The sequence below is a fragment of the Oryzias latipes genome, chromosome 5 (genome assembly GCF_053564925.1).
Source record: "Oryzias latipes strain Hd-rR chromosome 5, Olatipes_Hd-rR_3.1".
Lineage (NCBI taxonomy): Eukaryota > Metazoa > Chordata > Actinopteri > Beloniformes > Adrianichthyidae > Oryzias > Oryzias latipes.
The window spans coordinates 15,254,724-15,270,801 of record NC_136241.1 but is presented as its reverse complement, the minus strand read 5'-3'; positions in this window follow the sequence as shown (position 1 = coordinate 15,270,801).

Genomic DNA, 16,078 nt, shown 5'->3' with positions numbered 1-16,078 from the left:
GTCATTTTCAGGTGTGTCGGCTCATCCTACTCGGAGCAGTGATGCTCCAAGTAAAACATGTCATTTCCTCTTGCCAGCAGGTGGCGCTACACTTTTTCCAGATTTTTTCACTGCAGATGTGTTCAGAGTCAGACTACAATCATGCACATCAATTTTGGATCAGATTGGATTATGCATGGCTGAGTAATGGCCATTTTTCTTTTCATGGCGTGTTTTCGAAACGACCTCCAATTTTGACGCGCCGCCATGGTCACAAACATCCATAAAAACTTAAAAGCTTTGCAATTTAACATCGGACATGTGTCTAGTTTACAAAACCAAAGTTTGGAGTCATTACTCTCAAATCTCTAGGAGGAGTTCGTTCTAGAGCGAGGCCTGCAAATGACCAAAATACAGCAAAAATGACATATTGTCATCAAAATATCAGACTTCCTGTGCGACTGACAGCTTGGTCCCAAGAGACTTTTTTGTAGGTTTCTATCCGATGAACATGCCCTGTTAAAATCAGGTTTGTACTATAAAGCATATGGAGGTGCTCGCGAAAACAAATTTTGCAGGTGGCGCTATCGAGCCATTTTTGTTTACCTATGCCGTTCTCCTATAAAATATGAAATTTTTCGCGACTCCTGATGTGTATACAAAATTTGGTGAGTTTTGGGGTATGTTAAAGGCCTCAAAAAGGCGACGGAAAAGTCGGAATAATAATAATAATAATAATAATAATAATAATAAACCTAACAGATACAATAGGGTCCTTGCACTCCGTGCTCGGGCCCTAATAATAATAAACCTAACAGATACAATAGGGTCCTTGCACTCCGTGCTCGGGCCCTAATAATAATAATAATAATAAACATTCGAATTACAATAGGGTCCTTGCACTCCGTGCTCGGGCCCTAATTATGGGTAATGTTTAAGACTGTGCGTGACCTTAGATAGGAATATATGATCAAAGAAAAAGAATGAGTGAATCTTTTCAAATAAAAATAGGCTAAAAGTAAAAATTTCTGAAATAATTTTACAAATTCTTGGTTGTGATAAGGTCAGATTCCTCATAACTCACTTGTCTTTAAAATATTTTCTTGTTGGGTGAAAGAAGCACAGCCATAAAATCTTCAATTAAATTGTTTGACCCCATTAATAATAAGAATGACATGTTTTCTGTACTTTAGGATGAATGCTGTGAAGTTTTTTTATTTATTTTAAGGGTATTGCAAAACCTTAACATTTTATCTACCTGTCACTTTGGCCCTTTAATTAAAATTCCAGATCAAGTGAAGAGTAAGAGAGAACACATTTTCCCAAACTCCTTTTTTTTTTGGAAGTCTGGGGTTTCTGAAATGTCGGAGGATGCAAGTCAGAGGAAGTGACATTTTGTGAGAAGGAGAGCAGTCTAGTGCTCATTATAGGACACTGTATTTCTAGACTGGCTCAGTGCCTGCCTGTGATGCGCCATGGCAAAAATTCTGTGCTGCTACATTGCAGTTCTTTGCTTAAGGGGGGCTTTCTGAATTGGGGAAAGAAAACAAACATATAATTTGAATATTTTTTTGTCTGGGAATGTTTCCCTGAAGTCTACTTTTAACTTTTTTTGTTAAAAAATCTCTAACAGTAGACAACCCCGTGACCCCGAAAGGGAATAAACGGTAAAGAAGATGAATGATAAAAGTAGATTTATGGAGAAATTGTGGTCTGCAATTTTGGTTTACATTTTCCCATTTACTTAGATCACAAACTTTATATTGGGGACATTTAGAAATATACTTGAGAGAAAATTGAATATTAATAATGGCATAAACAAAAAAAAATCTTTGAGCCTTTCATGAATGTGCAGACTGAGAAGATCATTCAGGTTTTGGTGTTCAGTAAAACATCATAAAGCAAAATCAAAGTCAGACAATAGATATAAAAAACAAAACGCCCCTCTCATAAAATTTTAAAAACATTGTTTGGTTCCTTTTTTCCTCTTTTATACTGCTTCCCATCCTTTCAATTCAAATTTTTGAAACAAAATATGGTTGAAGTGGTTCACTTTCTCTGAAGGTTGAAGAGGTTTCAGGCTGTAGTCAGCAGCAATTATATTACACCCTGAGGCATGAAAGGCCCCCAACCAACATACAATGACACACACAAACCTGGGATCAGGTGACCTTCCAACCTTTGAAACTCTGTATGTGATAAATTCTTCACCTCTATAAGGTGAATGAGATCCATTCCTGTGTCTATTTGAGATATTTTTCCTCATCTTATTGTGGTCACAGGTTCTTGGGTCAAGATGCAAGGTCAAGGCCACCAAACTAACGTTTTCTTCTCTTAATATCCAAGATCTTTCCACAAAAGGAAAGAAAACATCAGTTTTCCTTTCGCTGCGACAGTGAATTCAAACAACCTGGAATCAATTTTGCTAAAATGCTAAGATATTCTTTTACTATTAGATGGGTTCCTCATGTTGGGCCTTTGATGACACTCCCAGGTCATGCATCTGAATACGGAATTGCATACCTCTAAACACTCATGTAACTGCTTTGATGGCCACTTCCCTTTCTTCTAGACTTCTTGATATTAAATGACTGTTATCAATACTACACAAATTCAGATTTATGTTTAATAAATGTCAAATTTGGGAAATTACTCATATTTTTCTCACTCAGTTTCTTATTGATAGTAAGTCTGTAAAAACGGTTGTACAGATCTTTCTGAAAAGTCATAGTGTTTTCCTTTCCATACTACCTTTAAAGCCTTAACCACAGTTTCCGTTCCCATTTGGAGCTCATTCATTTTAAGGCAACCACATTACGCATTGTGGTCACAAATCAATTATGCTCCTGACAATGGGCAGGAAAAATTACTTGCGATCTGACACAGATTTTTGACTTATCTTTATCGTTTCCATCCGCTGCAGTCAGACTGGTTATGTTGAGTTGTGGCTGTTCAAGTCTTTTTCCAGTCATGTGTTGGCTTCTGCTGTTGTAATGAGTTTAGATTTCTTCCCATAATACCTTGCTGAGACACCGTCTTTGCTCAGGTTGTTTTGACAGGTTTGTAATGTGTCTCTAGGGATTTCCTGTGGACGTCTAAACCAACTGTTGAACTGCCTGAAGCTCAACATAAGAATAAATGATATAGAAATCAGCTTCAATGGTTGTGTGATGTTTTTAAACAGGAAGTGACAGTGGGATAGAGAATGATTAATGATTTAACAAAATGAGATGTCAATTTGTTGAAAAATGAACGAGTTAAAAGTACTCAAAAATTCACTTTTTTTAACGTAAAGCCAATTTTTTCTACTTATCTCAAATCTCATATCTCAAATGGATTTGGGATACATGGTTCTATTTATGGTTCACACATATTAAGTTTAGATTTGATCACTTTCTTCTCAAGCATTTAGAAACAATTTACTTCAATTTTAGTCGGAAAACTACATAACTACAGACATCTAATTATTCTGGAGTCAGGACACCAGATGTTTTCATTCAGTTCCATGCAGTTCTGACAGTAGTCACACTCAAACGCAGCTTGCTATCAAGTAGCCAATGCATTTACATTTTTCTGGATGTTTCTTTAGTATAAGTAAAATATTTGTGGAAACTGCAAAAACCCTCATGGAATTGGTCTCACCAATCATTTTTTCTGCAGACTCCTTTTCCCTTTTTTTTAAATTAAAGCCTGAAGGATGATTTAACCTTAAGACATTTAGATACCACCACATCAACTCACAGTGTGTTTGGTTGTTCAAACATCCTTAATCCATACTCAGATTTGCAGGTCACTCCACCTCATGAAAGGTTTAAGAAACAGAGCATTACTAAGCTGTTGCTGTCATTTTCAATTAATCGGTCTGCTGTCTGCTTCAGCCCAGCAGTTCTGCTGCTGATTGCACATATGATTGAAACAAGATGGCCAAAAACACCTTGATGGTGTGCCAGAAGCAAACACTGCTGAATGAGAAAAATCTGCTGCCCTCCTGTGGATTCATGCTGACAGTGTTTAAATTATTTTAAAACTTCTGTATGCAGAAACATTTGAGCTTGCAAACATTCCACTAACGTACCGATCTACATTTATTATTATTTTTTTTTTATAAGTTTTACTATAACATTGTTTGTAATTTAAATATTAAAAATGAAGGTAATAATGTTGCTGCTGTATATTTTTCTTGTTTGCAGCTTTTCAGGTGACATGCAACAAAGTGCCTTGATCCCCATAGTAATTGAATCTATTGCTTGGTAGTTAAGTATGAAGGTATTAATGTTCCAAAATGGACGAGCTTGTATATTTGATTTGAGAACTTGTAATACCTTCATAGTTAAGAGGTCAAATTAACTCTCTTGATGGTTCTGTATGAGATTAGAAACCAATCCTTAAGTTAGCTGCTGAAAGTTTCCAGTTCTTGGTTAACTAGGCCACCTTTTATTTTTTATTTATTTATTTGGTTTCTTTCCAATTACAATATGGCTGCTAGTGCCATTAGAATAGATGGTGACAGCAGAAGCATAAAAAAAGGTTCAGATGAATAAGCGGCGTCAAGACTATGACAGAATCTTGGTTGGTCTCAACTCAGGACCAGACTAGCTGTACAACTTTATCAAATCATGCATTGGTTCTGTTGTGTAATGTGTTCTTCCTCCATAGTTGTACAAAAGGCCAAGAAGCTCAGATGAAATTTCTCATGACATCTTCTCTTTAAGATGCATAAGGGGTGAAATTGTGTTCAGGTAAGATTATCCAATTTAAAGTAAAAATTGTATAAATTATTGTGGTCTGAGATGCATGTTTTATATACAAAACTGTAGCTTCTTAAATATATATTTTTTGTTATTAACATAGATTTCCTTTTAACGAACCTTAGTCATTGGTGCACAGACGTTTGCTGCCGCACCTCATGTGATTCAGATCTCAATGGAGTCATAATTCCTTTTATCATCATTTGCTGTCTGAGTTCAGTCTGGGTTAGAGGAAAAGAGCAGACCAGCTCCAACCCCCCCAGAAAAAACGTTTCATAGTATGCTTATTATTTATTAAAAACTCAAGCATTTGTTTAAATGTAGTTTCACATGTGTTCCTCGTCTTCCTTTATTACAATCAAGACACATCTCAATAAAACATGGTCAAGTGGGATTGCATAATCTTAGCTAAAAAGGTTAAAAACCTGTTTGTAGAAATTCAACATGGAGAGTACCACTGAAGCAGCGGTCCGCTATAACCCCTGGATTCTGATAACAATTCCCTCTAAAGTCTGTTTGCAGACTTGTGAGCTTTATGTGAAAATCAAGGCCAAAGTGTAATGAGCCTTTTCTTTTCCAAGGGCTTTCATCATTGAAAATTGCTTTTTAATCTCTTGAGACACATTGGAAGAAAAAGGGTATAGGAACAAAAAATAGGACTGAAATGTTGTTTTAGTTCTTTTGGGGCTGTATCAAATGTCGGTGGTTAAACAGTCATATCTGCTCCTGATTTAATTAAATCATGTAGAATAGCAATAATTTTATATTAATGGATGACTCAGAAGGTTGAATGTCCATTCACATTCTAGAAAATTCTGTTTGATGCTGCAACCAAAATATCAACAAAAGTAAGCTAAAAAGAAAGAAAAAAAAGTCTGTTTCAGGTTTTTCTTTTCCCCATTTTTTTAATCTGTAAATAGTTATAACTGTCTTCATGTGCATTTTTCTATAGATCACTGAAAGCTCGGAGCAGAGGTTTCCTTGTGACTGGTCAGAATATTTATATCTATGCCCCATCTGTGCATGGATTGTTCTGCTTTTCATAAATCATTGAGCTAAGGCAATTACACCGACAGGAAGGAGTGAGACCTCCCTTTGGTCTAGCATGAGCTGTGTCCAACATCTCCTACTTGTTTGTTTAGTGAAATGTACTGTGAGGAAGAGCTGAGCAGTATTGAACGTGACACATTTAAAGTTGGAACGGATGTTTTTATATGAACACGTCGCTTTCTGCTGTCATAAGTGTGCTCATGAATTACTGACTCCCCCTTTAGGATGAGTCCTCTGTGTCTCCAAACACTTCATACTGTTCTTTAGAATTCATTGTTGTAGCCGATGTTGTATATTTTGCAACTTTTTTTTAGATCGTTGTATTTGTTAAACTTAGATTTTCAACCAGTTTTTAATTCTTTATTTGTCTTTTACTTTTTGATTTCCTATGTCTTTACTCAAAACAGCACCTTTGTGTAGTTTTACATCAGCCAAATCTGTGCAACATAAGTAAAAAGATGTCTGTCACATTTGACTATTTGAACTTTACTGGAAAACAGGAAAATAAACTTTAAAATGTATAAAGAAGGTATAAAGAGTGTATTCTCTCTGGGCACTTCAGCCTCCTCTTATAGTCCAAAAAGATGCTAAATGTTGACTTGAAAATAATTGTTCTGTGAAAGTTAGTGAGAGTTGTGTGTTGTGGTTGTGTGTGTTTCTGTGTTGCCCTGCAAAAGACTGGCAAATTGTCCAGGCTGCACCCTTTGAGTAAACACCAGCGAAACCCCATGACCCTAAATAGTACTAAAGCAAAATCATAAAATGGATTAATTTATGTATAAAGAAGAAAAACAACTAAAATTATGGACTGGCTTGTTTTGTTTGTTCTTAGTTTGGAAGAAATGAGCTTTTTGACTTAGTTAAGACAAATGGAAGAACTTTGCTACAATTTATCATCTTTGTTCAAACACACTCACACCAAGCCGCTGTGTAAGTGGACACAAATCCAAGTTTTTACTCGTTTTATCCCCTAAGTTAGATGCTAAGATTTTTTTTAGAAAGGCATTTTGTTGTTTTTTAAATAACACCAAATATAAGAACTTGAATTAAACTTTTTTTGGCTTATTTTTCCCTTTCTTAATGCTTTTATGGAACTCATTGTGTCGAGATTTTGATATCTTACTATACGATTGTCATGTAAAAATGATTTGCTTCATGGACAAATCATTTTACCACTTTCTAGTGATTTTCCTCCTTTTTTTGGGTTACTTCTATTTGCTATGTACTCATCTGAAAATTGTTAGGAGCTGGGAGGCAGGGGAAATACATAGACAAGGATCCGACACTGAATGAAAAGCCCAAAATAGCAATTAACACAATGCAGGTATTGCAACCAACAGTGAAATCCTACAAAAAACACAGCTGAAAAGAAAAAAACACGGCAAAAAAAATAAAAGATAGGAAGTAAATTATTTAAATTTCTGGTAAACTCTGCCAAAAAAAAAAAACATAAACCTTTTTATCATAAATGCTCAAGTGTAAACCAAAACTAGAAAAGGAGGCTTAAAGAATAAAGCTAACCATATGCTTGGTTTCACAATTGTAAAAAATTTTAGTCAGCACAAGTACCGATCATAGTCAGAAGATTATTGAGGGCTCTCTAGCAACAAGGTGCCCACTGGTGGAGACATTTTTAGGACGCACACACAAAAATTCATTTGGCTTACATGCATATCATGCAGGAAGCCAAGAAACAAAACTAACTAATCTTTTTTCAGCTAATGTGTTCATAAGTGCGGTAATCCCAGTGGGAGAAAACATAGATTTCAGAGAGATCCATCTGTTACTCTACACTGAGGAGAGCTGGCTGTTCAAAGGCAGAACTGGTATAATGAGGACTCGTGCTTTGAAGTCTGTGCTCAAAACCCTTTCTGCTTTGTTTGCCTTCATTTAGATTGTAGAATAGGTGAACTGCTCAAACATTGCCATTAGAAAAATAAAGGAACACAGACCTTATTTCTGTTTGATGATTGGATTTGATGGTAATGGCTGTGTGCTTAGAATAAACTCCTGAAATGGAATTGTATGGTTCATTAAGAATGCCAGCACCTTTCACATACAAGAAATGAGATGAGACACACTGGAAAACCAAATGGAAACATGAAATGACTGGTCTGTACCTCTTCAGTGAAACGAGAAAAAAAAAAAACTAGCTATAATTATAATGTGAAATGCTCCTTTGTGAAACATGTATAAAAAGTCCAGATCTTTGTACTGACAGTTGAAGAAATTGAAACGCTCCTTTATGAAGCTAGTGACTGTGAGCCAGCAGTAGACGTGTTTTCATTTGGTCTTTTCCCACAGCTGTGCCCAGCCTCTGTCATCTCCACTGACCTGGATCATTACCTCAGTCAGCCTGTGACAGCACTATCGGTAAATATTTCAATGCAAACTGATTCAGGGGAGGGTGACTGGAACTGTAACGCACAGCCATGTGAGGATGTCATCAATAGGTGGTTGCAGTTTTATTTCTACTGGCTGTTGTCTTCCTCACCACTGCTTTCAATTTTCTGTAACACAATGTGTCATTGTGAAAGAAAAATCAGGAATGCGGTGATATTTATTACTTTTATTCTTTTTCTGTTGTTTTTCTTTATTACGCCACAGCAGTAATGCAATTAGTGACAATCTGCAAAAATTGCCTGGATTACCCTTGCTCAAATCTTTTCGTTCTTTGCTATAACAAATAAAAATGTATTAACATACACATTTTTTTATTGATTGATTGTTGACAAAAAGAATATTCACCAGTTGCTTCAATTTGGCTAGAATGTTTCCTATTTCACTGTTTAAATATCATTATTTGTGTTTGTTACCATGAAATTGGGGGGATTCTTTGATTCAAAAACAAAACTCGCTTTTGAGCAAAATTATTTGTAACGTAGTTGCAACAAAGTAATATTTATAAGGATTTCTTAATTAAAATCATTGAAAGTAAAAGAGAGTTTTAAAAAAAAAAATGTTGATGCTGCCAAAGAAAATACATTTTGATTTTCGTGTTTTTTGGATCTAACAGAAACCTGCATAGCGTCAACATGTTTGGCCATTTTAGTTTTTTGGTGTTTTTCTACACGTTTTTTTTTTCCATTTTTTTCTGTTTACTCATTCATTTAAAACCTTCTTCTTGTTGCTTTCCTGCACAAACATTTTATTACGTTACTGTAACTATTTGTCAGGTTTGTATCTTTTTAATTTAGTTTCCAGTATATTTGTTTCACTGTTTCTGCTCATTTCAATTACACTCTATAGCACTTGTTTTCCTTCACATCACTCACTCAAAGAAATTCACTAAATGATGGGAGGATTCTGTAGTTTTGAACTTCCCTTTTCTTTTATTCATGTTAATGTGCAGCACAATCTATTTTGGAGTAATTGATGTTTTTGTCAAACCGCCAATGCAGCGACAGTAAATCCATTGGGACGAACACAATGAGACTTGTACCCGTTGGTGCACAGGGATAGTAAATTGGAAAACATAGGTAGCACACAATCTGACACGTTGTTAGCAGCCACAGGATTGTTTTTAGCATGAATTTTCGACATAGTGTCGGCTCTCGTTATATATTCCTGTAGGTGAAGTCTTTTTGGGGTTATGCAAGCAAGCTTTCACATGTGCCATTAATTTTAGCCATGATTGCACAAAGCCAAATAGGTGGGATATTGCTAATCCTGCTTTGCATATCTTCTTACCTTTGTGCTCATAAAGGATTAGAAAGAGATAGTGTGGTTTCTTTAGCGTATTTGTGTGTTGGGGCTGGGATGTATGGATTTAGCTGCTTGAACAGTGATGTGAATTCAGCAACAGGCTGTGAAATTTAACTACACAGTGTTCATTTTGCAGGCAGGGATACCAGGCAAGCAAATTCCAATTGCATCACCGAGGATCAGGGATCTCCCTTTTTCATCAAGGTAACCATGGTTACCAAGGGGCATGTCTCTACGTGCCTTCAGTGCAATTTCACTATCTTACTGCATTCTGATTCTGAAGTGGGTATTTAATTTAAAGTACGCTAAAGCTGACAGCATTTTGGCTCATTTAAATTAAAAAATAATTTAAATAAATGTATTTAAATTAACAAAAAAATAAAATTGGATTAATTGCCAAGAAATGCACTTGCAAACCCAAAAATCTGTCTTGGTATTTTTTCAGAAGATGTCAACACACTTCAAAGTTATTCTTGAAGCTTTTAATTTGTGAGCATATTTTGAATTTCTTCGCAAACCTAGAACTCTTGCCTTGACCCTTACAATTCAGATGTTACAACATTACAATAAGCAGAAAACGCTTTTGTAATCTTGTTTGGGTTCATGAAAAGAAGAATTTCTGAGATTTGACAAGACATGTAGAAAGAAAACACAGACTTTTTCAAACAGTTTCATGTGAGTGGATAGTTCAGTCTTCTTCAGGGGATTCATTTATCTGGAACACGTATTTTTTCTGTAATTGGGAGTTAATAAGCATCTGTCAAGCTATACACAAACTGTTTTCTGATCTATGCATTAATGATGTCAGGAGTGACTATGCTTTTATAGAGCCTCTTATCCATATTGTAGCTGTTAAGCAGGGGTTTTAAAATACTCTGTGTGTTGTTTTGCTCACATGGTTCCAGCTGTGAGCTGTTGTGAAACTGCAATGAGAGTCAAAGCAGGATTCTTAGTTTTAACAGTTTCCCAAAAGAAGGTTTTGTGTGTGATGACATTATTTTGTCAGGCCATCTACCTATATACTGTCCAAAATTAACACATTATTGTCCTATCAAGGAGAACTGAGCTAACTAGCAACGCACGATCAAGCAAAAAAACATGTATAAAAACCCCCAGATCTTCTTACTGACAGTTGAAGAAATCAAAAGCAAATTTGATATATATTTATTAGTAGTTGATCAAAAATTGTTTTGTTTTAATCTTTAGTAACCTATAAAATTGGTTCGAGAAACAGGAAATCTGATTTTGGACTGTAAATGTTTTAGATGTGCTCAGGAGGAAGATAATTTCATAACCAACGCAGAACTTCATCTGCATGTAATTTTGGCTGTTATGGTGAAATAACAGAAGCATCCATAAATATAAGAGTGACTTGTGTTAGAGGCTGAGACAGAAATTTAAATAACACATGCTTGGTGTTGTTTATTGTGACCACAATTGGAACTGAGTTGTTGCCGAACCTGCTGTTGCTGCTGCGTTCTCACACAAGCCATTCCGCCGTCTCTCCCTGTAAATTGTGAGCCACACAAACACAGACGCAGCAAGGAGTCACATTCATCAGCCCATCTGCTCCGTACAAACTGTGGGTCACACATCAAAGATGTGCCGAGTGCTGCCGAGTGGGGAGGTGCGGGCTTGATGATTTTCTGAAGTAGCACAGCAAGAGGCTCTGAAAATAATAGCTGAAAGTGCTTGTTGTTTTCCCTCAACAGGGAATAATATAGTGTGTCAGGTGCCAAAGACAACCCAAAGTTCAGATGTTCAAAATCTGTGTTTCTGACACAATATTTCTTTTTTTCATGAACCTTAAATCATATTTAAGATATGATTGTTCAAGCTCATAAAAATGCAAAATTTTGGTATTTAAGGTGCAGATATTTCAATGCATGCGTTTCTAATTTTTTTATTGTGACAACAGTTACTTCATGTTATTTAATATTTTGACACATTTGTGTCCACATCAGAAAAGCTTCTGACTGACAGAAATGTACTTCTGACTGAAATCCTCGTCCATGTCTGTTGATTTTCTGCTATTTAAAGTAAACTCTGCTCTTGCAGGCATAAAGCATTCCTAAAATGTTGAAAGCAATCTCTCTATCTAACACAGCCAATCCTTTATTGTGACAGCATGTCATGCCAGGGCCAAAGAGCTTGTTCTCTCCAGGGATCTCTAATCCAGAAGGCTGGATCCTTTTTCCAACATATGCCCTCCTCCTTGCTCATGACCTTCATATTTCACTGCGGGGATGCCGTTTGGAATAGCAACAGCCCATAGATCTCATCTCATGCCATATCCAGAGCTGTAATTCTTTGTTCTTGCATGACATTCTGTCACATTCCCAAGGCTCATGGCTTTTGCCTGCATCTGTGCCTCCAGAGCCAATTTGTAGCTGCTTCCTGATAGAAATTCATATTTGCCGGCGTCTGTGTTAAAGGTCGGATTATGCTAATCAGAAGAAATTATTATTTATCATTCCACTTTGGGGGTTTGTGTGTCAAAATTTTATTTGTAATCACATATGCAGGAGTTTGCCATCCAGAGTTACTATTTGTTCAAAAACAATCATCTGATAGTCTTTTTTTGAGCACGGAAAACGAATATTTTCAGTGCCGCCTTAAACCCTAACAAAATCAAAGAAATAAATCCTTGTTAACCATATGTGATATGAACAGTTTAGCTTAAAAAAGACAGAAACAAGCATAACAGCATGTTAACTTATCCACTTTTAATTATTTTTGCTGAATACATTTGGTTAATCAGATGAGCATAGAACTGCAGATTCAACAATTGGTTGAAAATAAATGTGGTCACATCTTTAGAACATTTGCGTATTTATGTATACAATCTTTCTTTTTATTATTTAAAAATGAAGTCCCCATTTCAGTCAGTTTGTCAGTTAGATAGAAATCACATACACTTATAAAACACTTGGGTTATTTCTGAATACCCAAGAAATGGGTAAATGGGTTTAAGAAATAAATGGGTTATTTTTATGCTATACATACCTGCCATTCACACAGCTTTACAATGCCTGGCATAAATTAGCACATCACGGAAAATGGTTTCTAAACAGTTAATTCATTCAATCATCCATCTTCTAAACCCGCTTTGTCCCTTTCGGCCACTCATGGGCGAGGGCGGGGTACATCCAGACGCAGGGCCACAATCACACCTATGGACAATTCAGAGTAACCATTCAACCTATGAAGCATGCTTTTGGAAGCCGGAGTCCTCAGAGAAAACCCACACATGCACAGACAGAACATGCAAACTCCACACAGAAAGGTCCTGGTGTTCTGTTCAGGTCCCCCAGCCAGGACTTGAACCAGGGCCTTCTTGCTGTGAGGCTAACCACTGTTCCACTGCCCGGTTTCAATTGTCACAATGAAAATATTTGCTTGAATTTAACCCTCATAGCAACCTATTGTTGTTGTTATTTATAACCTTGGCCTTCACCTTGGCTCTTGACAGCTATGGCAATAGACAGTGTAAAAGCATAATGATCGTGCATTGGCAGCCAATGCTCAGCTGATCAATAGGTGCTGGTTTCTCTCGAGGTTTATTGATCAGCAGTGTTTGCCTATGAGCTGGAAGCCACAGTCAGAGTGAAAGACTTGCCCCTTGCTGCTCAACGTGCAGCTCAGGCACTGTCACTATTGAAAACATCATCCTTTTTTTCTGCCACTTTCTGCAGTTTTGAAGAATGAAGTCTGCAGTTTAAATCTCTGGGAAGGGATTATTATATCTATTATTTCTAACGGTGTCATTCCCCTCCAGACCCTGTGCCGCCCATTGTCATTTAAAATTGTGGCTTTGACCAAAGCTAATAATTCATTCTTTACCTCCTCAGACTGATAAAGTGGCTGTCTTTAACTGCCTTCCTCTCCAGAGACTTAGATGCTTCACATTTTAGTCTTGTTCTCAACAGCCAGGAGAAGGGCTGTGAATTGCTGGGGAAATTAACTGACTCGTCTCCTGCAATCAAAAGGCTATTAAGTATTTATGAGCACACATGAGAGTGGACATGAGCATGTGGACAGCAAGGTCACTGTGTTCAGGATTTTTCTCATCTTGTTTTCAAAAAATAGTATCCGAAGTGATGACAGAGTGGTTTTGACAATAGCTGTGACAACACTCTGCATCTGCAGGTCCATTAGACGTTTTTTTGTTTGTGTGAGTTTCACTTGTCATAAAAAGAGTATCAGGAAAGCTTGTAAGGCTTGTTCTTGGAACCTATTATTTAAAAGTGAATCTCATCTGTCAACCAAATGAAAACTCATTTGCTCTGAGTCTGGAATCAAATTGTATACAGACAGTTCAAACTGTTTCCCACATAGAATTTAAATGACATTTATTTCAGTTGTTCTGTTATAACCAATTATATAATAAATATAGCAAAACAAAAATGAATTGAAACAGTTTAAAGACCAGCTCTGATGAAAATTGTGTTTGGGTGTTTTTAATCATTTTTTGTGGCATTCTTTCTCATGATGGAGGACTAATAAAAAGAAAATTAATCTTAGAATTGCATTTCTAAGTATTTCATTTATTCAAACCGTTATGAACCAAAAGCAGACAATGAAATGTTGTTGGAAAAAGCTTGTAGATGTGATGTAGAAGCAAGCCACAAGCTTCCTGCTCCACTCCATTCTGATGCATCCACTTGTAGACGACTAGATCCATGTACGTCTTTGTTTTCCTACATTTTTCGAGCTGGCATTTGGCTCAGACTGCTCGCTTTTGTTTCTCTGCTAATGCTAGGTTGGGGATGTGAAAAGAAAAGGAAGGTCAGCTTTCGTACATATTTTGTTTGGACATCATAGACTGGAAACATTGTGTACTAAAGCAATTCATTCATTCATTCATCTTCTAAACCCGTTTTGTCCTTTTCGGGGTCACAGGGCTGCCGGAGCCTAAGCCGGCCACTCGTGGGCGAAGGCAGGGCACTTCCTGGACCTGGACAGTCTGTCGCAGGGCCAATAAAGCAATGTTCAGAGCTAATCTAATACACTGTATGTATTGTTTTGTGCATTTGTTTTTTTTCCACTTGTTTTCTATTTTTACTCATTCCACAACCAAAATAGTTTCTCACTCACTCTGACATTTAAAGAAAAGACTGAACCTCAACAGGAAGGCTATGATCTTGTCCTCTTTTCCATGTGAGAAGCTGGAGAGCTGACACCAGAGCAGCTGTAACACAGTTGGATGATCCCCTGTCCTCCATTAATCTTCCACCAGTCCTTCATTTCTGGAAGATTGGTGGTAGAATCACTCACTCTGCCATATGCTGAAGTGTCCTTGGGAAAAATATTGACCCCACAATTCCGTCCTTGTTAGTCAGTTTGTCTGCACTCCTACAAAAAGTGACATTTTCATGACAGGTAAGGTGTCTGCCTAAAAAATCCAATGCAAGAGTTCAAGGGTGAGAAACAACCATTTTAAAAATCTTGAAATGAGGAAAACTCCAGTCCTTTCAGCTGTCATTTTGTAAGAGTTAGGCTTGTAGTTTAGGAGCGGATGTTTGATTGGATTTCCAACTGACAGGTTACATGTTGATGTGTGAAAATTAATCCATTTAGAAGTGCAATAAGTTTGACGTTTAGTGTATTTTCTATTAAAAATGAAAAATGGACTAGAGTCTCCATGGTCATAATCTATGCATCTCTTGTATAAGAAAAATGGAAAAAACACTAAAGCCTTCTTCATATCTGCATTTCTTCACTTTTTTTCTCTATTTGTGCAAAAAAACGTATTCAATATTGAGCATTTGCTTTATTTATTCATAAGTAAGTAATCTAGGGACCTACAGGGGCACACTTTAGAAGAGCACAACTAAATATATCTAAGTAAATTGCAAAAACATGAAAATCTGGTTTAATCAAAAATAATGTGTTTAATATTTTACATCTTTATCACACCATTATATGTGTGTGTGTGTGGTGTGTGTGTGTACAAAAAGTAACAAGTAAACCAAAAGTTAAAAAAATGCAGATATGAAGAAGGTTAAGTGTCCTTCTCCATCTTTTTAAAGTAAAAAATGCATAAATTATGACCATGTTGGAGACTCTAATCCATTTTCCCTTTGTAATAGTGAATAATTACGTCAAACTAAGATGTAGAGAACATGATCAAATTCAGCTCTAACCAAGCTAAATTTAACTGTTTGCTTCGAACAAAGATGACTACAGCTTTGAGCATGAACTGTGGCCTTGTATAGGGATTTTTTTTGTATTTATGCATCTTGTTTTCACTTCTTTTTTGTAGTTACCATCCCACAGTTTGAAATTCTGACTTTGGGTAGGTCATTGTTTAATGTACTTGCTGTGAATAATAACATAGTAAGACATGAAACAAGAAACAGAGCTTTAACTTTTTTGCTGATCATTTTGCTAATCTTTTCTTGAAAGTAAACTAAAAACTGTTACAGTCTGCCCAAAAGAGTTCGGTGGAGTGTTATTATGTAATTACTTCTTTCTCCTGCGCTTTGAGGTAAGCCTGTTGATAGTGGAGCATGACATAGTAACATGTTAAGAGATGAAAAACCTTTTTTTTTCTTCATTAAGTTTTATTGACAATAAACAGACTGACACTAGGG